Here is a 22650-nt window from a genome sequence, read left to right as displayed (position 1 = left end):
GTGCACAAGAGGACTGTCTCCCGCTGGGTTGTCTTGTGCATCAAAGCCTGTTATTCTTTGGCTAAAAAAGAGCCTCTAGTGGGACTGCATGCTCATTTCCACTCGAGCAATTGCAGCCACTACTGCATTGGGACGGGGTGTTCCCCTGCAAGATATCTATCGGGCAGCTACGTGGGCCTCGCTGCACACATTGACGAAACATTATTGGCTAGACAGCCAAGTCCGGAGAGACTTTGTTTTGGCCATGCTGTTCTCCAGGACTTTCTGGTGTGATCTTGGTTTGCAGACCCACCACCGGGGTTGGAATTGCTGGGGTCTCTATTCAGATGAACAAGTTACTTCCCTTCGGTAACGATGTATCTGTAAGAAACATTAGTAGTGATAGATTCCTTACCGCCCCACCCATCCTCCCCGTTCTGCAAACTGATTTCTAGGGTTAAGGTCATCCCTTTCAGGGCCCTAGTTTCAAGGCACCAGTGGTCAGTATCTTGCATGGCTCTGCGTTCCTGGCGCATGTACAGAATTGACGTCAGCGCGCGCGGGCGGCGTCTTAGTAGTGCCCGCGACGTCATCCCAGCGATCAGGGCGACGACAACGGATGCAGAGCCGCACAACACCACCTACCGACGTGCAGGGGTACTGCTGACGAAAACTTCCCAGGTCCAGCCTGACGCCTGGGGGTAATTCTAAGGTAAGGAATCTATCACTACTAATGTTTCTTACAGATACATCATTACCGAAGGTAAGTAACTTGTTCGTCTAGGTGGAATACACAAAGCCCAACTACCAATTATACCCAATCCTATAACCAGAAACAGGCGTGAGGCACCAAAGGGCTAAGGCAAGAAAATGACAACTTTCTAAAAGTGGCATTTTCAGAGTTGTAATCTAAAATCTGACTTCATCATAAGTTAGGATTTTTAATTAGGATTACAGAGACACCAAACCTGAAGCCTTCATATCTTCCCATTATGAAATTAAGCTTTTAAAATGTGATAAGGTAATCCCAATGTTATCCAATGGGAGATATAGGCATTGCAGTAGGGAAAAAACTGATTTAAGAGTTTTTCACTAGCAGGCCATGTAAAACTAAGCAGTACATGTCTTGCTTTTGAAATGCATTGCACACTGCCCTTTGGGCTGTCCAGGGCTTACCCTAGGGGTGACTTATTTGTATTAAAAAGAAGGTTTGGGCATGGCAATGATTTTAACTTGCCAGGTCGACATATCCATTTAAAACTGCACACACTGGCTTTACAGTGGCAGGCCTGAGACGTGTTTAAAGAGGAGCTACTTAAGTGGGTGGCACGATCAGTGCTGCCTGCAGGCCCACAAGTAGCATTTAATGTACAGGCCCTGGGCACATGTAGTGCTCTTTACTAAGTAAATTAAAATGCCACTTGGGTATTAGCCAGTTCTACCATTTTAAGGGGAGAAGAGCACAAGCACTTTAGCACTGGTTATCAGTGGTAAAGTGCACAGCCCTAAAGCCAACAAAAACAAATTCAGCAAAAAGGGGAGGAAGAAGGCAAAACGTTTTGTGGGTGACCCTGTAGCCATTTCCAACATAGGTACTTTCAGTAAAAGCCCTCCTGTAGCTGCTTGAATTCATGTAGCTTGAACAAGAGGTCTGCATTTGACCCTTGCAGACCATTTTTTGTCCTAGGTCTGAGAGGGAGCAGGTACTGTCCTTCAGGGTTTCTCTCTGGTCACAGACAGCAGATCGAGTACTCCTCTAATCTTCAGTCAGCAGATCTATGGTTAGAAGTATCCTTCAGAAGAACAAGTTACTCACCTTTTGTAACATTCTGTTGCAAAGACCCTGTCTAACTACAGATTCCTCACTGCCTCCTTCCTTCCCTATCTGTGAAGTAGACTTTGATGATTGCTGTAATAAATGATTATGGATGAACTATGGTTGTGTTTTTTATTTCTATGTGTTTATCTTAAAGTTAGACACATGCTTGGTTAGGCATGACAATATGACGAGCGTCTAAGCGTTTTGCGGGATTTCTTTTTTCCCTTCATCATTCTGCGATCAGAGATAGCTTTCAAGACCATAAGACCAGAGGAGGTGCTGTGGCAACGGCTGGCTGGGGAGAGGAGTACACTCCTTTCATTGGCAGCTTTGGAAGAGGGCTGCACTGCATGGAAGAGATCGGCGGTCGCAATGAAGTCAACTTTGAAAGCTGGGGGTGAGGATGCCACTGAGGTATTGTTGTGGCCTCCCTGCCTGCAGAGAGGCCCGGATAGGGTGGTCGGGATGCTGGTAAGCAAACCCAAGTTTGGATCCTGGTGGCAGAGGGAGAGGATGTGCGTTTCTCCCCCTTCTCCTCCATTGGACTAGTCTCTTCCTGGGACAAGTGGGGGGATGGTTTGGTGGGGACTGCGGGGGGGGGGTTCCACAGAGCCGACTAGGCCTTGGGCTGACACCCTCTGACCCATTCCCTGAGGTGGGTGATGGTGCAAGTGAGCAAATTTAGCTCACTCGTCTGTCTGAATGCCCCTTGCTCACTGAAAGTAGTGGATACTCCCCCGGCCCCTCCTCCATGGTGTGGCGCTCCCTTTGCGGCTGAGACGATTTGATTGCAAGGGGACCAGAGAACACAGGGGACTCAGACTCAGTGAGCAATACTTTAAGGAGAGCAAAGTGGTCCTCTCCCCCTATGGCCCAACACACTTGAATCACTTACTGCAGTCTGAGCCCCGGTGCTTGTGCTGCTTGTCTTGAGGTGTGCTGACAGTGCAAGTGGGCTGAAGTCCAGCTTTAGGAGGCCCACCCTATCCTTCCTTTTACCCTCACCCAGCCCCCCCCTGAGGTCTCCAACCATAGCTGGCTGTTGCCTTCTGAGGCATTTGATGCTTGAGTTTGGTGGGGTGTGGGACGATTGGTTGCTCACCGTCTCTGGAACAACTGACCCGCATACGTGGTCTGAGGCTGACACAATCTTTAACAATCCTATCACCTTCCTCAACGGGGTTGGCACCCCTGAATTAGTGTTAAAATCCTGCGTCTTACGTGGGTAAACCGAAGAGTTTTGACCCTCCATCCGAAATGAAGATGAATAGATACATGTTGCCAAGCCTAGTACGGGCCTCGAGGGTGCTTCCACCCAAAACCTTCCAGCACCACCGGTATGGCCATGATTCTGCAGGAAATTTGTGCTTCGAGTAGCTGAGGAAACAAATTGGAGATGTGGGGAGAGATGTGTCGCTACTGCGCCAAGATCTCTGTAATGTGGCTCAAAGAGTCACAGGGGAGGCGAGCGGAGTCTAGACGTTGAAGGGTGACATGATTACTGTTAGACTTGGCATCTTTTGGCGTGTTTCCCCTGAGTTTTTGCTGTCTGACCTCCCGGTTTTGACTCTTTGCTGGCGTAGTGTGCCTGCACACGTTTCTCACTGCTGATCAGTACTAAAGTGCAAGTGCTCCTGTGGTAAATTGTGTTATGGATTGGTGTTTCCATGATTGGATATTTGATTTACTTGTTAGTCCCTAGTAAAGTGTACTGAGTTTGCCAGGGCCTGTAATCAAATGCTACTAGTGGGCCTGCAGCACTGATTGTGCCACCCACATGCGTAGCCCTGAAAAGGTAACTCAGACCCCCCATTGTGGAGTCTGTGCGCACTTTGTTACTGCCATGTCGACCCACTTGCCAGTCCCTCACCTTCCCTTTTCTTACATGTCAGCCACCCCTAAGGTAGGCCCAAGGTACCCCTGTGGGCCGGGTGCAGTGTATGTGAAAGGTAGGACATGCCCTGGTGTGTGTGGCACGTCCTGATAGCGAACTGCGGCCAATTTTGTTTTTTGCCATTGCAAGGTTACCTGTTCCCCATAGGACAGAACGGGGAGTTTGTTTATAACATCTTATAAACATAACTAGCTCGGGGAATTAGGTAGGAAAATAAAGTTTAGTATGCCTGAACTCAGAATCTAAAAATGCATCTTTTCGTGAAGGTGATTTTGACATTCTGTGTTTGAAAATACCACTTTTAGAAAGTAGGTATTTTCTTCCTCAGTCATCCCGTGTGCCTCTGCTGGAATGTGGATTGCCTGTCTGCGTTTTGGATGACAGAAGGCTGGGGAGTAGGAGAGGCTCCAGATAGTCTAGGTGGGTCAGAAAAGGGCTGAATAGGCCTGGGCTGCTCTTGGGGAAGAGGGAGGAGATTTCCTTGCACCTCAAAGGGCCTGGTCTGCCTCTGACAATGCTGTGTCCACCTCCTGCCAGGAAGTCACACCAGAGAAGGCAAACTTGGTTCTACCTGGGCACAGACACTCTCTGTCTAAGAGATCAAAGGATTTTGGGATATGAATATTGGGGCTCAGGCCCCTGAACTTTAGAACTCTTTTGGACCAAGAAGACTGCCAAGAAGAAGAGCTGCAGAAGCTGTGAGGAGGACCTACCACTTTGCTGCGTCGGCCTGCAGTGGCTGCTTCTGTCTTGGGCAGTGAAAGGACTGGACTGAACGTTCTGCAGTCTGCTTTGTGAGTTTCTCCAAGGGCTTGAGGTAGAGCTTACCCCCTCTTCAAGAAGTCTCAGGAACAGCAAAGACTTCAAGCTCTTCTGCCCTCAGCACTGGGGACTGTGTGTTTTGTGCTGCAACAGAAGAAAAGCAACCCAATGCAGTCTACGACGCCGCTGCCGACTCCGTGTCCTGAAGGCACCGCAGAGGGCACCGCCGCAATGCGACCCTGGTCTCACTGATGATGCCTGCTGACTCCGCCACCGAGGGGGTGAGCATGGGTTATTTTAGGAGTGTAACTCCCTTATCCTGACAAGAGTGGTGGTTTCTGCCCGACTTTGGCACATGCCCTAGCCAACCAAAAATCCAATTTCTAACAATTACCCTTTGAACAGATGTGTCTAAATTACTAGTGGGCACCAAAACCCTGAAAGTGGGGGCGGAAGATTCAGAGAGTAGATCCAGGTGCAATAACATAAGGATTGTTGGCTTGCTGAAGGCTCCTCCTCACCTTATAAATTCCTAGAAGATCGAATTGTGTCTTGCAAACCCAGTGGAGCGCTGTCCCCATGGACTCGGATTGAAAGAACATACGGGGGACTGACACAGAAACCTCCCCAGCCCCACCCCTCCCCCCGAATCCCTTAATTGCCCATATATTCAATTTTTGCGACTGGGATGTAATATTGCAGGAGGCATGCGGGAGAGAGGAGCTACTCTACAAATCCTTGCGTATAATGATCTTCCGGACTATACCAGACAAGTTCAGACCCAGGAGAAATTGTGGCGGTGAAATGGAAGCTTCAGGAGATGAACCTCTCCTACATGCTCCTCTTCCCTGCTAGACTTAATATTATCCATAGCTCCAGGTCTTCTTTTTTCTATATGCTTGAAGCTGAGTGGGAATGGGCTATGGAGCAGAAACCGTACAAAATCCCACAATTGACCACTGGAGTGAACAAGCCATCCCTGCCGGGGTTGGCAGACTGTGGGCTAGCAGATGCAGAACTCACTCTCGTACTGACCGGAAACGTGTGGAAGACTTCCCAGACTTGTCTGGAACGGACATCAGTCACCCATGCACAGATCCTTGACCCAATGGGAAAGCACTATTGGATACGGAGACTTGAGGGGTTGACGGGCTTCGCACACTTGAAGTGGAGATCCTCCATTGAGGTGGATGTGTGGTCACCCCACATGGGCAATGGACATGCTGGATAATCATATAGGCTCAGCAGTGCCTCTGGGCAGCAGACCGCCTCCATCTTAGATCTATGACTAACGGCAGAGTGATGAATATCTCCATGTTGTCATAATCCTGTGAATCAAGAAGCTCAGGTGGTAAAGTGCCCCCCCCCAACCCTTTCTTTGCATAATTGTTGGTTGAGTTTGTTTATTGTGGGTTGCGAAAGCGGATTCTGAAAACGTTGTGTGCTTAGCTGTGGTAGGTTGAGGGGAAGGAAATGGGGGGGTGACAGATCTTTCTAAAGTTAGGGAAGTAGGCAGCTCTAGGCCTACAAATAGGAAATGTGAGGAAGGGGGAGAAGGTGGAGATGTTGGTTTATTAATTATCGACTTGCACATGTACTTATGCAAATACACACTGGAATGGAAAGATGCCTGGCAACAAAGCCCCGTTCCCCCAGATTGCCTTCCTACCTAATGGCCAATAATGACGTAGAACCTACTGTTATGAAAATCCTATCATGGTGCATTACTGGGCTGGCAATAGACCAAGAGAGGGTTATTTGCTCAGTGAATATATCTTCTTACAACAAATGCACTACAACGCATTCTATTAAAACGCCGTTGTTACAACGACCGCGTTGTTACAAAGAGAACCATTACATCGCAAGTCATTACTACTTGCTGTAGGGGGCGCGCTGGACTTAAAAATAGTATAATTTACTATTCCTACTCCAGTTTGTGCAACAGCAGGGAAGGTGTTGGATTGTAATTTCAACACCAGCGCTCCCCTACAGCAAGTCATGGAAACGACTTGCGATGTAATGGTTTGCGTTATAACAACGTGCGCGTTGTAGCGCATTCGATGTAAACAATGTCTCCCCTGCTCAGTATCTCCGCAGACAGGGCCTGTTTGTAGTCCTACGACAAGACACACATCTCTTGGGATCACACTGCAAATGCTTCCAAAGACGCCCCTATGTGTCCCTGGTCCACACTGGCTTTACTAAGAGTTCAAAAGAGGTAGGAATCCTCATGAGGAAATTAGATTTCTCTTGAGAAGCTCACCGGCACTCTTGCTAGTATGTTCAGTGGTTTAGCATCAGGGTTCTAATGGCTTCCCACATGAACTATACAAGCTGCTTTCCTCAATTAACAGTCCACATATGCTCATTTTGCTGAAAGGTACACACACAGAGAGGCCGCTTCCCTGGGGCGTGGCCAACTGCAGAGCATGGCGGGCGTGAGCTGAAAGTGCTCCGTGCCAAACCCTGACCCTTCGCCAAAATATCCTGAAGAGCGGGGGCCATCAGAGCCAAAAATAAGTGCCTAATGTGTGGGAAAGACTGAAGCATTGAAACTTGCTGTGGAGAGCCCGGACGCTGCAAATTGAAGGTACTGAGCCGCCGCCGCTGCGAGAGGCGGGCTGGAGAAGTGAGGCTGCCTGGGGCGCTGGTCACTGGCGGGAGCGCTGGCGTTATTGATCAATGGAGGGGGACCCCCCCACCTTGGATTGCGAGGATTACCAGGCGCTAGCAATACGCACTCCCTATCGGCACGATCCCTTAAACCTGGCGGATTGTGAGGGACAGCCGATGTGAGGCGCGGTGACAAAATGGCGCTCAACAAGAAACGGAAGTGCACCGTTGAGGGCTGCGGGGTCGAGGCAGAGACGACCCGGAGACCATTAGACACAGGTGGGAGCGAATTAATATTGCGGGTACTGGAGATATTAGCTGAGCTCAGTGGTGGTGAAACGAGCCTGTCTCAAACTGCGCCACGTTGTGCGGACCGCGAACTGATCGCTGCAGTGACGGCAGTGCCCTGGGACAGTAACGGCAGAGACACGATGTCGGAGGCAGATTGAGGCAAGTCCAATTACTTAGCGAAGCGGCTCCCTGTCATCGAGTTTGAAACGGAGATAGAGTGCTGATACCTAGCGAGCTGATCGCACTTTGTAGGCGGCTGAGAATCTTACTAGGGACTATACACGAAGCTGGCCATATATATACTCAGGGGGACCATGCTTGCCTCCACACCGCCATTGTGAAGGGACCATTTGTTGACAGTTCGCTCCGAAGTAGATGCGACGGCAGGCGACGACTGGTACTGGGCACTGGGTGCCTCGGTGTACTGTGTCGTATCCAGACTGTGCACCTGGCCGGTCCCGATAAATTACTTGCCATTGTAGGAAACTGGAGCGAAAGGCGTGGGTGCGGCAGGGAATTGGCCAGGGTCTCCACAAGACGGTATCACCGGGGGTAGTGACAACCCCCACCCCCCCACCAGTGACATAGACTTAACTGCAGTGACATGCTGGGGGATCGGACTCCAAGTTCCCATGCGTGCATTGTTAGTGGGTTCATCCCGACTGTGGCCCTGACGAGTCCTAGTATTTGCGAATATAGTCCTGCGGTGTCATGGGGTGCACAAGAACCAAACAACTTGCTCCTCATGCTCCTGACGCCGCAACTGCTGTGATGAGCGGAAACCAGTCGCAGGGCACAGACACTGATGTGATGCCCCCAACGGGAGCGGAACAAACCACAGATAAGTTGGACTTAATACTAAAAGAGATCAGAGACTTGCGGACGGCGCTCGAAACACAATTGGGGTAGCTCTCCACTAGCCTCAATCTTTTGCAGGCGGATCACAAGAAGCTGGCTGAGCGGGTGAAATCCAACAAGCTTGCTCTGGATGATTTGATACCTCAAACTATGCATACTTCCCAAATGGAACAGTTCCAGCAACAGCTAAGGGGACTTCAGGATAGGGTGGATAATGCTGGAGGGAGATCACGTAGGAACAACGTTCGCATACTGGGAATACCGGAGAGAAGTGAAGGACCTAACCCCACCCAATTTGTGGAGACCTGGCTGAGGTAAAATGTGGCGAAGGAGGGACAGACAGAACTCTACAGCGTGGAGAGAGCGCATAGGGTGCCTCCCCTCCCGGAAGCGCCTCCTCAACCATTGATGGCACGCATTCTAAAATACAAACGTAGGGACACAATACTGCAAGCTGCACGAGAGAATGCCCCTATCCGTTGTGAAAATAAGACGATCTCCCTATACCCGGATTTTACACTAGCGGTACTGAAAGCCAGGGCTACTTTCCAGGAAGAAGCTGAGGGCACACAATCTGAAGTACGCCTTACTCTTCCCGCCCCGGCTGAAAGTCATCACTGGCCAAAAGTCTATATTCTTTGATAACCCAGAGGAGGTGGTGGACTGGCTGGACATCACTTTTACTTCCTCTGCATCCCAGAACTCGTTTTCACCGAGTGGCTCTGCGAGACCTATACCACAGCGGGAGGATGCAGGCTGCACGGAAAACAATGGACGGCATGACGCAGGGACTGGTGCAAGTCCCTCCCTGGAACAGATAACAGATAGCCAGAGAGACTCTCTCCTGGCGGCAGCAGCGCGGACGGACATTGATGCCCAGTCCCGTGCTGTATCCGTCCACTCCTCAGATGAGACCACAGCTCGCTCGGACTCTGAGTCCAGTTTAACGTTGTTCCCGTTGGATACTCCACAGACTGCGGATACTTTTTGAAATAGTGGGAAGGGCTCTCCGGAAATTGATATTGTAGAACGTATTGCTTATCAGATTGTAATGCTTATGATGTCAATTGATACCCCGTTCTTTATATTTTTATTTTTATGAATAATGGGGCTTGTGCTGGAGCGATGAGGTAACTAAATAAGGGATAATGACCGTTACAACCACGGTGGTTGCCTCCCCCCCCCCCTTGGTGACTGCACTGTGGCAGTGTTTATGTAGAGTTCCAGTTGAACTTTCAGTTACGGTTTAGTCCTCTGCTGTACACGTGGGGAACCTAGTATTTGGGTGTTTAATGGTGTTCGTAGACTCAGATTTAGTTCTGGTGGCGATGATCCATCCACTTGGTTGCTTTACTCCCAGTAGACCATTTTACACAGGACCTGATGCACACCCTAGCAGCTATAAGTACAGCTCTTGGAATATAAGAGGGCTTGGTTCAGTCCATAAAAGGCATAGATTGCTAGCCCAATTAGAAGGAAAATACATGTTGCATTCCTTCAGGAAACCCATCTAAGCCGTGATGAAGCGGTTAAACTGCATAAGAAGTGGCAAGGACAGTTGTTCTTTACGTCTTATTCGGCCTTTGCTCGAGGAGCCACGATATGGCTCAGGAATGGTACTCCTTTTAAGCTATTGGAACAAAAAATAGATACGAATGGTAGATATGTCCTCATACACGGGTTACTTGACGGAGAGCACATAGTATTGGGGAGCATATATACTCCAAACACTGACCAGGACAATTTCCTAGAGACTCGGAGTACAGTACTGGTAGGTTGGGAGGACTAACCCTGGATATTAGGTGGAGACTTTAATGTGGTGCTTGATGTCGAATTAGATAGGTCTCACCCTCTGTTGCACAACACGGGGTGTAGAAAATTAGCGGATGCGCTAAAAGATGGGTAGTTGGGTGGGGGATTGTGGATGCATGGCGCGCGACACACCCTAGAGATAGGGAATACTCCTTGTTCGAGGCATGTGGGCTGCTGAATTCATATCTGTGCATAGATCGCCGCCTAGTGTTGGGTCCGGATGTTTGCACGTTGTTGTCCTGGAAGAGTCTTCGAAGTATCCTTGGATAGGTGACTCCTCCCCTGGACTACAGTGCGCATGGGCATCCTCTCCATCCTCAGATTGTTTTTTTCCGCCATTGGGTTCGGATGTGCTATCTTAGCTCAAGTTAGGAAAATATTTTTTCGAGGCCAAAAGGCCTTTAGTTCGCGTCGGTACTGTTTATCGATCGGGTTTCGATAGAATTTGTTAGTTTACTAACTTTCAGCACCGACTGCTTTCGCATTTACCTGCCCATCGACTACTTCGACGATGGAATCCAGGACGCCATTCAAAAGGTGTCCGGTATGCAATGCGAAGTACCCACACATCGACGTCCATCCGGTGTGCAACAAATGCCTTTCGCCGGACCACGACGAATCAACATGCATGGCCTGTGCCCGGTTCCGCTCGAAGAAGACTCTGCGGAATCGACGAGCGGCGAGACTCGAGGCGCAGCACGCGGCACCGGCCCCGACAGACATCTTCGGCGAGGCCGAGGACGTCGAGGAATTGGAAGTCTTGCCCTCCAGTCCCGTTTCCGAACACGAACCCGGATCGGACGAGGAAGACGAGTCACTCTTCCACAGAGGTGAAGACGACACCGAGGTAGGAGACGACGAGGAGGCCTTCGGGGCCGAAGAAAGTAGCTCCAATGATGAACAAGGCCTACCTGTTCAAACCGTTCAAACACCAGTGCCACAGCCTATGGCTCCGGTCGAGGGATCGCCTTCGGGCCTTACCCGAGACCCATCCCGCAGTTCTTCGGCCCCGCCCTCGGGCCCGGCCTCGGACGTTCAGCGGCAGCCATTACTACATAAACAGGCTGGTTTCCCTATCACAAAACCGAAACCGAAAGCTGCTCAGGTTCCACCGAAACCGAAACTGAAAGTAGCGCTGGTCGGATCGAGGCCTTCGACGCCAGCGCACCGCGTCGGCACCGACCGCACCAAGAGGGACTTTGGTGCCGAACTTGAGGCGGGCGACGTTGGAGTCGACAAACGGAAAAAAGCCATCGGCACCGACAAACCTGCTCGGCTACCGGCACCGACGACACCAAGGGCCGTACCGCCTGCTGTGTCTCACATCGCTCCCTCGACGACACCTAAGCCTCAGGCATCGAAGACTTCGACGGTGATCTCTTCACCCCGACTCGATGACCCGCCGGCACCGAAAAAATCTACGGCCGCCTCTACGAGCCTGGCCGGTGCCAAAGCCTCGAAGGCGCCCCAAGTACGACCTGGTGTGACGCAAGGCAGCAAAACCACACCTGTCCTCCAGGACACATCGGGCTCCGGTTCGGTCGGAGCTCCCGCAGCCTCTTCGGTGCCGACCAACATTACCTTCGGCTTGCCTCCGTCAACAATCCCAAAAATGTTCCAACTCAGGACACGGGTCACCCAACCTACGGTCACACCTGCTGAGACGTCTCCAGCACGTATCATCGACGCCGGCACTGGCAGAATGATTCTCCAGGACCGAAGGATAACTTCGGAGCCGCCATTGGACCCTTTCAGGATCCCACTAAAAAGGAAGTTGCCTGCAGAATCGGAACCTCTCCTTTATGAACCCTTCCATTCATCCTACCAGGATCCACACCGGTTCTCCCCCACACGCTCCGATACAGACGCATTGGAGGACTACATGGCTGACCAAGTCCCCTACCATGTAGACACTGACCCTGATGACCAGCAGGACCCTGATCAAACTTGGGGCGACCCTGCAGACCCCAGTGCACCTCTCGATGCACAGGATCCACAACTCTATGGGGCAAAGACATCTCCTACGGAGGATACTGCAGCGTTCAATGCTCTTATCGAACGTGCTGCCAATAACCATGGGGTGCAGCTTCACTCTGATACCATCGAAGATGACTTTCTAATGGACACCTTTGCATCCTCAGAAAGACATGTAAAGACTCTGCCAATGTTGAAGGGGGTCCTCAAACCAGCCAAGGACATTTTCAAAGAACCCACCAGGGCACGAGTGATAAACCCCAGGATTGATAAAAAATACAGATCAGCACCTGGGGATCCTACTTACATCAGAGGACAATTACCACTCGACTCCATCGTCGTAGCGAATGCACGCAAGAGGGCACACTCGCAAACAGGTGACGCTCCTCCCCCGGACAAAGAGTCCAAGGTGTTAGAAACCTCTGGCAAGCGAGTTGCCGCCCAAGCTGCCAACATATGGCGCATAGCCAACACTCAGGCGCTCCTTGCTCGCTATGATAGAGCGCACTATGACACACTTGAGCAAATATTCCAACATCTCCCTGACCAGTTCAAGGAAGGCGCAGAAATGCTCATCAGAGAAGGACAGCTACTAACGAACGCTTCCATCAAATGCGCACTAGATGTTGCAGACACGGCTGCCAGAGCCATAAACACAAGCGTCATGTTGCGACGACATGCCTGGCTACGGATCTCAGGATTCAAGCCTGAGGTACAAAACAATATACTGAACCAGCCCGTCAACCCCGACTATTTATTCGGGCCAGAGGTTGACACCACCCTCGAAAAGATAAAAAAGGATACGGACACTGCAAAGTCCATGGGCGCACTACAAACTCAGTCCTTTCGGAGCGGCTCCTTTCGTCGCCCCGGAAACAAGGGAGCAGGTAGAGGACAGGGGTCACAACAAACATATAACAAAGGCAATACACAGACCACCTATGATAAAAACACCCGAGGTGGATATCGTGGCTCCAGCACAAAGGGCAGAGGACGCGGCTACGGCAACACCAGGTCCTCCCCCAAGAACAAGCAGTGACGCCCTCTCCCTTCCTCCCGACCACATAACACCTGTCGGGGGAAGGCTACAAAGGTTCCTGTCCACGTGGAATTCCATCACCACGGACAGGTGGGTCAAAGATATTATAAAATACGGTTACTGTCTGGAGTTAACCTCCACTCCACCCACAATACCACCAAGAAGCCGTCCTATGTCCTCAGAGCACTTAACGCTCTTACAGCAAGAAGTGCAAAGTATGCTTCTAAAAGGCGCTATAGAGGTCGTACCCATCCACGAGCAGGGTGCGGGAGTGTACTCCCTCTACTTCTTAATTCCAAAAAAGGACGGGTCGCTCAGACCTATATTGGACCTGAGACCCCTGAACCAGTACATTCTTTCAGAGCACTTTCATATGCTCACTCTACAGCAAGTCCTTCCGCTTCTCAAGCAGGGAGACTTCCTAGCCACACTGGACCTCAAGGATGCGTACTTTCACATACCCATCCACCCCTCACACAAAAAATACCTCAGGTTCACTGTTCAGGGGCAGCACTATCAGTTCAAAGTCCTTCCCTTCGGCGTGACAACAGCGCCCAGGGTTTTCACGAAGTGCCTAGCTACGGTGGCAGCACATCTACGGAGGCAGCATATACACGTCTACCCCTACCTAGACGACTGGCTCGTTCAAGCGAAGTCAGCCCAGCAATGTGCAAGCCACATGTCCCGCACCATTCACCTTCTTCACAGTCTGGGATTCTCACTGAATTATCCAAAGTCCCATCTCCAGCCCGCACACGTACAACAGTACCTAGGTGCGACTATAGACACTCTGGCGGCCACAGCTCAGCCAAATTTAGTGAGGATCGACAGCATACAACTGCTGATCTCCAAATTCAAACCCAATCACTCACTTCCAGCGCGAGTGTTCATGCAGTTGATAGGCATGATGGCCTCCTGCATCTTCATAGTCCCGCACGCGAGATTACATATGCGCCCACTTCAGGAGTGCCTAGCACGTCAGTGGAATCAGGCTCAAGGACAGTTAAAGGACCTAGTGTTGGTGAGCGGTCGGGCATACAACTCTCTGCATTGGTGGAATCCACAAAACCTTTGCAAGGGCCGACCGTTCCAAGAGCCTGTCCCACAAATAGTACTGACAGCGGACGCGTCTCTCCAGGGATGGGGAGCTCATGTACTCCACTACACAGTGCAAGGACTATGGACAACACAACAAAAGAAGTTGCACATCAACCTTCTGGAATTGATGGCAATCTTCCTAGCCATGAAGGCATTCAAAGTACATCTATGCAACAAGGTCGTGTTGATCCGGACGGACAACATGACCGCAATGTACTACATACAGAAACAGGGAGGCACACACTCTCCACAGTTGTCTCATCTGGCTCAGAGCATGTGGAAGTGGGCCATTCAAAGGAACATGTTCCTCATGGCGGAACACCTCCCTGGCAAGGACAACCAGATGGCGGATCTGCTCAGCAGACACAGCCACCAAATGCACGAGTGGGAGTTACACCCATCAGTACTCCAACCGTACTTTCAGCAGTGGGGTCATCCGGAGATAGACCTATTCGCGACAAGCGAAAACGCAAAATGCCCAAGCTTCGCCGCCAGATTCCCACATCCGCAGTCGCAGGGCAATGCGATATGGATGAACTGGTCCGGCAGATTTGCGTACGCTTTTCCCCCAGCGCCATTGATACCGCTAGTGGCCCGCAAACTCCGACAACACTCCCTGACACTCGTCCTAGTTGCTCCCACGTGGGCACGCCAGCCGTGGTACACCACCTTCCTCGAACTTTCCGTGGTGCCGCATCAAAGGCTGCGGATCAAACCCGCGCATTTGACGCAGAACCATGGAGAGGTTCAGCACCCAGATCCGCAACAGCTGAATCTGGCGATCTGGCTCCTGAAGTCCTAGAGTTTGGCTATCTCAACCTGCCACCTGACTGTATGGACATCATCAAGGAGGCCAGGAGACCCACTACCAGAGCTTGCTATGCAGCCAAATGGAAAAGGTTCGTCATTTATTGCGGTAATAATGACATCAACCCGCTGGACGCATCCATCCAAAACATCATCTGTTATCTCTTACACCTATATAGATGCAATCTGGCGTACACCTCTATACGTGTCCATTTGACCGCAATATCAGCCTATCTGCAAACCAGGCAGCACCTCTCTCTATTCAGAGTGCCTGCCATCAAAGCATTCTTGGAAGGGCTCAAACGAGTCATTCCACCTAGTCACCCACCGGCTCCAATGTGGAACCTCAACTTGGTCCTCACACGCCTGATGGGTCCACCCTTTGAACCTCTACACTCATGCGAGATTCAATTCCTTACCTGGAAAGTGGCCTTCCTAGTGGCGATCACTTCCCTCAGAAGAGTTAGTGAACTCCAGGCACTAACCGTTCAAGAGCCATTCATTCAGGTTCACGCTAACAGGGTCGTACTACGTACCAACCCCAAGTTCATGCCCAAGGTAATATCGCAGTTCCACATGAACCAGACTATTGAACTGCCCGTTTTCTTCCAAAACCCACAAACTGTTGCAGAAAGGGCACTACATACACTAGATGTACGGAGGGCCCTCATGTACTACATCGACAGGACTAAACCATTCAGGAAGACAAAACAACTGTTCGTTGCCTTTGCCCCACACCACAAAGGTAACGCCATCTCCAAAGCAGGGATAGCCAGATGGATAGTTAAGTGTATTCAAATCTGTTATCAAAAGGCAAAACGCACATTAACTATTCCACCACGAGCCCACTCAACACGTAAGTTGGGGGCTTCCATGGCCTTCCTAGGAAATATTCCCCTGCATGATATATGCAGAGCAGCCACATGGTCCACTACACACACATTTACAAAACACTATTGCGTAGATGTGCAGTCAAAACAGCAGGCAGCTGTAGGACAGGCTGTTCTCAAAACACTTTTTCAGACCGCTGCAGCTGGCACGGGTAGCCGCCGCTAATAGAGGGCACTGCTATGTATTCTATGCACAGATATGAATTCAGCAGCCCACATGCCTCGAACTGAATATGCTACTTACCAGTATGCATCTGTTCTTGGCATGTAGGGCTGCTGACATTCATATCGCCCTCCCTCCTCCCCGGCGCCTGTCGCAGCTGCAGCTCTCAGAATTACTGCAAGCATGGTCATCACTTTCTGTATCTACTCCATCACTGCCACAATGGCGAAAAACAATCTGAGGATGGAGAGGATGCCCATGCGCACTGTAGTCCAGGGGAGGAGTCACCTATCCAAGGATACTTCGAAGACTCTTCCAGGACAACAACGTGCAAACATCCGGACCCAACACTAGGCGGCGATCTATGCACAGATATGAATGTCAGCAGCCCTACATGCCAAGAACAGATGCATACTGGTAAGTAGCATATTCATTACTCCCCGCTCACAAGCTGCATTCCAGGATAGACAGAATATTTTGTTCACTATCGTTGCTGAACATGGTCAGTGACTCCAAACATTTGGGTAAAACATTAACAAATCATAATCCAGTTGAACTTACACTTCAATGGGGCAAAATACCTACCCTGGTACCAACCTGGAAATTGCAACCACAACTACTGGAAGACCAGGTCTTTCGAGCGACACTATCCACGGCCATAGAACATTACTTCACGGAAAATGCAGACACAGCCTCTACGTGCCAAATAGAATGGGATGCCTTTAAGACCGTAATGAAAGGGGTGGCAATCAGTACGAGGGCAGGAGCAAAACATGCCCTTATTGCTCTGTTTACTGACATAGAAAATAGTCTGGGTCACCTGGAACAAATAGCCGCTTGACGATACTTGACGATACGCACCAAGCGCAACTACAAGAAGCGCACATTAAACATGCAGAACTATTGGAAGACCTGTGTCTTCTAGACTACCGGCTTTACACACAGAAACAACATGCCACAGCGGAGAGGGCGGATCCACTCCTCGCTAAAATTATCAAGGACGCCCCGCCAGTCTCTCCTATTTTAGAAATCCGGACCATGCAGGGTGACATGGTGTGCACGCAACTTGACATAAATAAGGCCTTTAAAGACTATTATGAGACTCTGTATACACGCCCAGCTGTCACTGCAGACACAGAACGTGACAAGTTCTTTGACGGCCCACAACTCCCACAGTTGTTGCAAACTCACAAAGAGACATTAGGTCTCCCAGTGACTGATATGGAAATTAAACAAGCGATTAATAGCCTGCCCCGTAATAAGACACCGGGAAGAGATGGTCTACCCATTGAATTTTATTCAACTTTTTCTGATTTGTTGATACCCCACCTGCAGCGGTTATATCAGACCTCTTTGGACAATGGCACTCTTCCCCTTTCTGCACTTCAGGCGACAGTAGTTATTGAAGCCGGGTCGAGACGGTACAGACATGGCAGGATATAGACCTCACTCTTTATTAAATGTGGACTATAAAATATTGAGCAAATTGTTGGCTATTAGACTCTGTCAATTCATACCACAACTGATACATATTGACCAGTGCGGTTTTGTCCCGGGTTGGAACACAGCGCTTAATATTAGACGTCTGCATCAAATAATGACACACACTACCAACAGCCGATGCAGTGGGATGCATCTCGCTGGATCTGCGACAGGCCTTTGACTCACTACACTGGGAGTATATGTTCCATGCCCTCTCCAAATTTGGCAAACCGGAGGAATCTATAAAGTGGGTGAGATAATTATATTTTAACCCCACGGCACGGGCGCACACGGGAAAACATATTCCACAGCAATATAAGGTTGCACGGGGCAACAGACAGGGATGCCCACTCTCGCCTCTACTGTTCATTTCAGCTTTGGAACCTCTCTTACACAAATTACGCACTATCACGGGACATAAAGGGATTGTATTGGGACCCAACACACATATTGTTTCCGCATATGCAGACGACTTAATATTGTATTTCAGGAACCTAGATGAGGATTATGAACCCATACCCTCCACGTTTGGTCTGTTTCAGAAACTCTCCGGGCTCTTGATTAACGAGAACAAATCCTATGTCTATTTTTAGGTTTCGCTGAGTCAGCGTGCATGCGCTGCTCGGAGAGACATTTTGTATGTGAGTTTTTTAAGTGCTGCTGGCTGGCCTAGCGCTTGCGTGCACGTGAGCGTGCACGCACGCAGCTGCCATGCGCCTGGCCAGCCAGCAGCACTCGGGAACGCCTTTCTGCGTCATTGCGATCACTTTCGCTTTCACAGCGATCGTGATCGCGATGACTTTCGTGGCCAATGCTTGTCTAAGGCCTGTTGGCCTTCTTTGTGTTGACGATAGATGCTCTGACGTCCGTATACTGCGCCCTTTGATGCCTGTGCGTGCTCTGCCGGCCGGGCTGCTTCACTTGCTAATCTGAGAGTGGTGGCTATGGGGAGCGACTTCTACCTGCGATATTACGTGGGCCATAAGGGAAAGTTCGGTCACGAGTTCCTTGAGTTTGAGTTTCGACCTGATGGTAAGTTCACGAGGCTGCTAGATGGGGAGTTTTACAGCGCCTATCCGGAGTCTAGGCGCCTACCCGAGGAAGGTTCGTTCTTGAACATTGATAGGGACTTGGGCTGCCCTTCGATGCGAGAGAGGCATCGGTGTCCGGGAACCCCATTGCACAACCCACCTTTCTCTAGGCGCGGGTCTGCCACAGCGGTGCCCCCATGCAGTTAGGTAAATCCCGCCTTTTAGTACACGTTAAGCAGGGAGTAATTTGCAGTCATAGCCAAATACCATGTCTATGGTCCTTGGTCTTTTGAGTGCGGTGCTTGTGAGGGGGAGAAGGGGGGGGCTTTCTAATGATTTGGATATTGAGAGCATTTCCGAGCGTGCCCATAGGCGTACGGTCTGCACTCTACAATAAACTCACATATATTGGCTGAAGCATTGCATAGTAATTTCCTATTGCTTCATGTTGATAACATAACATAATAGAACCATCTTTTATTGCGGATATGACAAAAAAGGTGCTTGATACAGCAAGAAACGTGGATCAAATGTGATGGTTAATATGTTGTTTGCAGGGCATCTTCAGATGTGTGTTTTATTTTTGTTTTGGCCAATAGCCAAATTTCTCACCGGTCCACAGTTTGAAACAAGCATTGGCATAGCCAATAGGTTTCACCTTTGGGACCTTATAAGTATTTAATTATGCAGCACAAGATCTTTGGTGCAACATCAACTGTTGCATGGCTAAACACTTCTAATGTCCCAAAGGCGAGACCTATTGGCTATGTCAATGCTTGTTTTACTGATACGACACGCACTGGGTTACTAAGATTTGGGAACTGGTCATTCCATATAGCACCTATTACTTTCAAATACCTAGGGATTAATATATATATAGAGACACAACGGATCTTCTAGATGGCAACTTACATCATGCTATAACTTCCCTCAGGTCCCAAATAAAGTTCTGGACCTCCTTGCCTATATTGGTGGCAGGCAAGGTGGCAATAGCCAAAATGGTGATGTTACCGAGATTGCTGTACTATTTCACCAATCTACCCATTATGGTACCAGTACAGGTATTTAAATTACGACCTCCCTATTGATTGAACTAATACGCAGAGGTCGAAGACGTATAGGGATTGCTAAGCTACAATTGGATGCTAAACAAGGTGGACTGGGGGTACCTGACCTGAACGCTTATTGCTATGCGAGTCCATTACAGTGGCTAGCATATTGGTTGGCGGGAAGGAACCTGCATGAGATAGGTATGTCCCAGTTGGCCTGTCAGAAAGGTGACGTGCATACACTCTTGTTGCCCAAAAGTAAAATTCCCCCAACGACGCCCTATTTACTAAAGGTTGCGCTGCTGTACTGGAGACATGCTATGAGATACACCAAACAGCGACTCCATACGCCCCTACTATCCCTCTGTTCGGGATCCCCACACACCTTGGCAGGTTCACACATAGGAGAATGTTGTTGTGGGAGGATGCAGGAGTGCACGCGGTGGGAGCATGGGAGCATTCTTCAAGGACGGTACCATAATGCCTCACGATGTATTTGTTCACGATCACGGTGTGCCAAACACGCTGTTTCTTTTACACGCCAGTATCTCCAGATACATACGTACCACCAAGCTGTTTCTTTTACACGCCAGTATACCACCAGGGCCCCGGGGGGGGGGGCGGGGGGGGGGGTAGATCCCCCAGCGCACGCATTACTCACTATGCAACATTTGATGGGGAATGGGCACCATTTAACGAAGTGGATGTACAAAGGGATCCGCACATTAGCAGCGATACCACTGCAAGCCCTGCGTAACAAATGGGATATTGATGTGGGCTGAGCACTCAGTGACAAGGAATGGAACGTTCTGCTAGAATACCCTAGAAAGGTATCGAGGAACCCTAAATTTAAGTTTATACAACTTATGCTACTACATAGGGCCTATCTGACCCTGCGTAAATTGAGTGTCATGTTTCAAGACGCATCACATGTATGCCCACGCTGCCAATCGCAAGAAGCGGCTCTCCTACATATGCTGTGGAGCTGCCCACGACTGTCACTACTGGGCAGCAGTCTGTGGTATATTAGCAGATATAGCTCCGGTGCGCCATAATGATCCGCTGGAATACTGCTTGCTAGGCCTAGGTCCTAAAGGGAAGAAGGGTAGCCCAGTCACCAAATTCAACAATCTTGCATCTATATTAGCAAAACGTAACATTACCATGAAATGGAAAACTGCCAGGCCGTCATCGCTGCAGGATTGGCACGCTGAGATGGTGGGGTAGGGCCGAGAGTGCGGAACTAAAAAGGGAAGAACAATGGGGACTGCGCAAGCCCATTTCTATGGAATGGAATATGTTATTGGAAGAATTTATTGCTATAGACATACTAGAGTATTAATTGAAATATTTGGGTGTCCCCTCTTTCTCCCCCCACCCTCCCCTATTGGGTGTTCTTTACTTACAGTTGAGATAAATAATTTGAGCCATGATACAACTTAACGATGTAATGAAGGATGTTGTTCAGGTATGCACTGTTGAACTTTTATGTCTCTGATATACTGGGTTGGACTGACTAAATGATTGAATTTTTTGCTGAGTCTATGGGTGTGGGAGGTGGGTGGGTATATTCTTAGTGGTTTTGTTTAAATTCTTTTAATTTCACAACATTTAATTCATAGAAATGTGTTTTATAAGTAATGTTCATCTGATCGGGATATGCCGTTACGGATTGGATAAATAGAGACCATGCCAAATAACCCCCCCCCCTCCCCCCACCCCCCCAAAAAAAGAGGCCGCTTCCCACTGATTTTTGCCATGCGACCGTAATATTGATTCCGTAACGTGGAAGTATAGGTGGTGACCAAAATGCTTGTCGCCTGGTGATGTCGATTTCCAGACTTATTCATGCAGATCAAACAGAGTTCATGCCTAGGAGGGCTACTCTGCAAAACATTAGGAGACTACATAACTGGCTAGATTGTGGGAAACACTAGCTATATTGCCCTTAGATGCGGTCACAGCATTTGATTCCATTGACTGGCCATATTTGCCAGTCGCTAATCGCATTTGAATTTGGACCGCAATTCTGCAATTGGGTGGCGCTGCTATATGAGGCACCCATGGCGGCTGTTAAAGTCAACGAGGCAGTGTCTGCCCTGTTCCCTTTGGGGGCGGGGTACTCCGCAAGGAGGGCCCCCGCTGCCTTTGCTTTTCACCCTTGGTTTAAAACCTCTGACATACTGGATGAGGCTAAGGTGTGATCTCAGAGGATTCCTGGAAGTGATGGTACACTTGGAGAAAATATTACTATATGCATTTGATATTCTATTGTATCGCTCATCCAAATCAGCTCTGTCAGTATTTGTCCTTTAAAAAATATTCCGGATATAAGATAAACTGAGGAAAGTCTACGCTGGAAGCTTTGAGCACTTGGAATTCTCGGACAGACACTTACTGTGGTCTCTGGTTGGAAAGAATGGGGCTTTGATAACTTAGGGTAGAAGTCACTCGTGACAAGACAGTGTTCTTGGACAGGAACCTGGACAGGGTTACACCAGAATACGAGGCAGATGCCGAGCGATGAAGATGACTGCCTCAATCTTTGATGGGGAGAGCTGTTATTTTTAAAATGGTAACACTTCTTAAGCTATTAGATATCCTACAAAACACATAGTTTGACATCCTGAGTCAAATTTTGATAAAAATAGAGAAAATCACCCACCTTCTCCTCTGGGAAGGGAGTACACCCCGGATACTCAAGTCCTTAAGGCGGTCGGTCTATAACGAAAGTATTGCATTACCAGGTATTCGGACATACTGGTGAGCTATGCAGCTTCAGACTGTTAATGAATGGGGGTACATCCTGAAACGTGACCCCACCATGAGACAGGAGCGAATTGCGTTGGGACAATGCATATATATACACTAAATATATAATATATATATAATATATGTACACACACACACACACACACACACACACACACACACACACACACACACATACACACGCACACACACTCCTGTTGCACCCTACCCAGGCAACACTTGGGGCCTAGGTTGGTGTAGAAAGGTTACCGGAAACCCGACTGTGGAAGGGAGATATGTTAAAAGAGGTCGGGAAGTTGTCTGGATTTTGCCATTGG

General features: G+C 49.4%; 1 protein-coding gene across 7 annotated transcripts in view; it reads left to right on the top strand.

Annotated features, from left to right (window-relative positions):
- The window catches only part of UBR3 (ubiquitin protein ligase E3 component n-recognin 3), a 2077978-nt gene that overhangs the window by 555923 nt on the left and 1499405 nt on the right, over positions 1-22650 (top strand). The gene's annotated exons all lie outside the window — the stretch shown is intronic.

This window comes from Triturus cristatus, chromosome 3_1 (assembly GCF_964204655.1).
Source record: "Triturus cristatus chromosome 3_1, aTriCri1.1, whole genome shotgun sequence".
NCBI lineage: Eukaryota > Metazoa > Chordata > Amphibia > Caudata > Salamandridae > Triturus > Triturus cristatus.
This window is presented reverse-complemented; position numbering and strand designations above follow the sequence as displayed.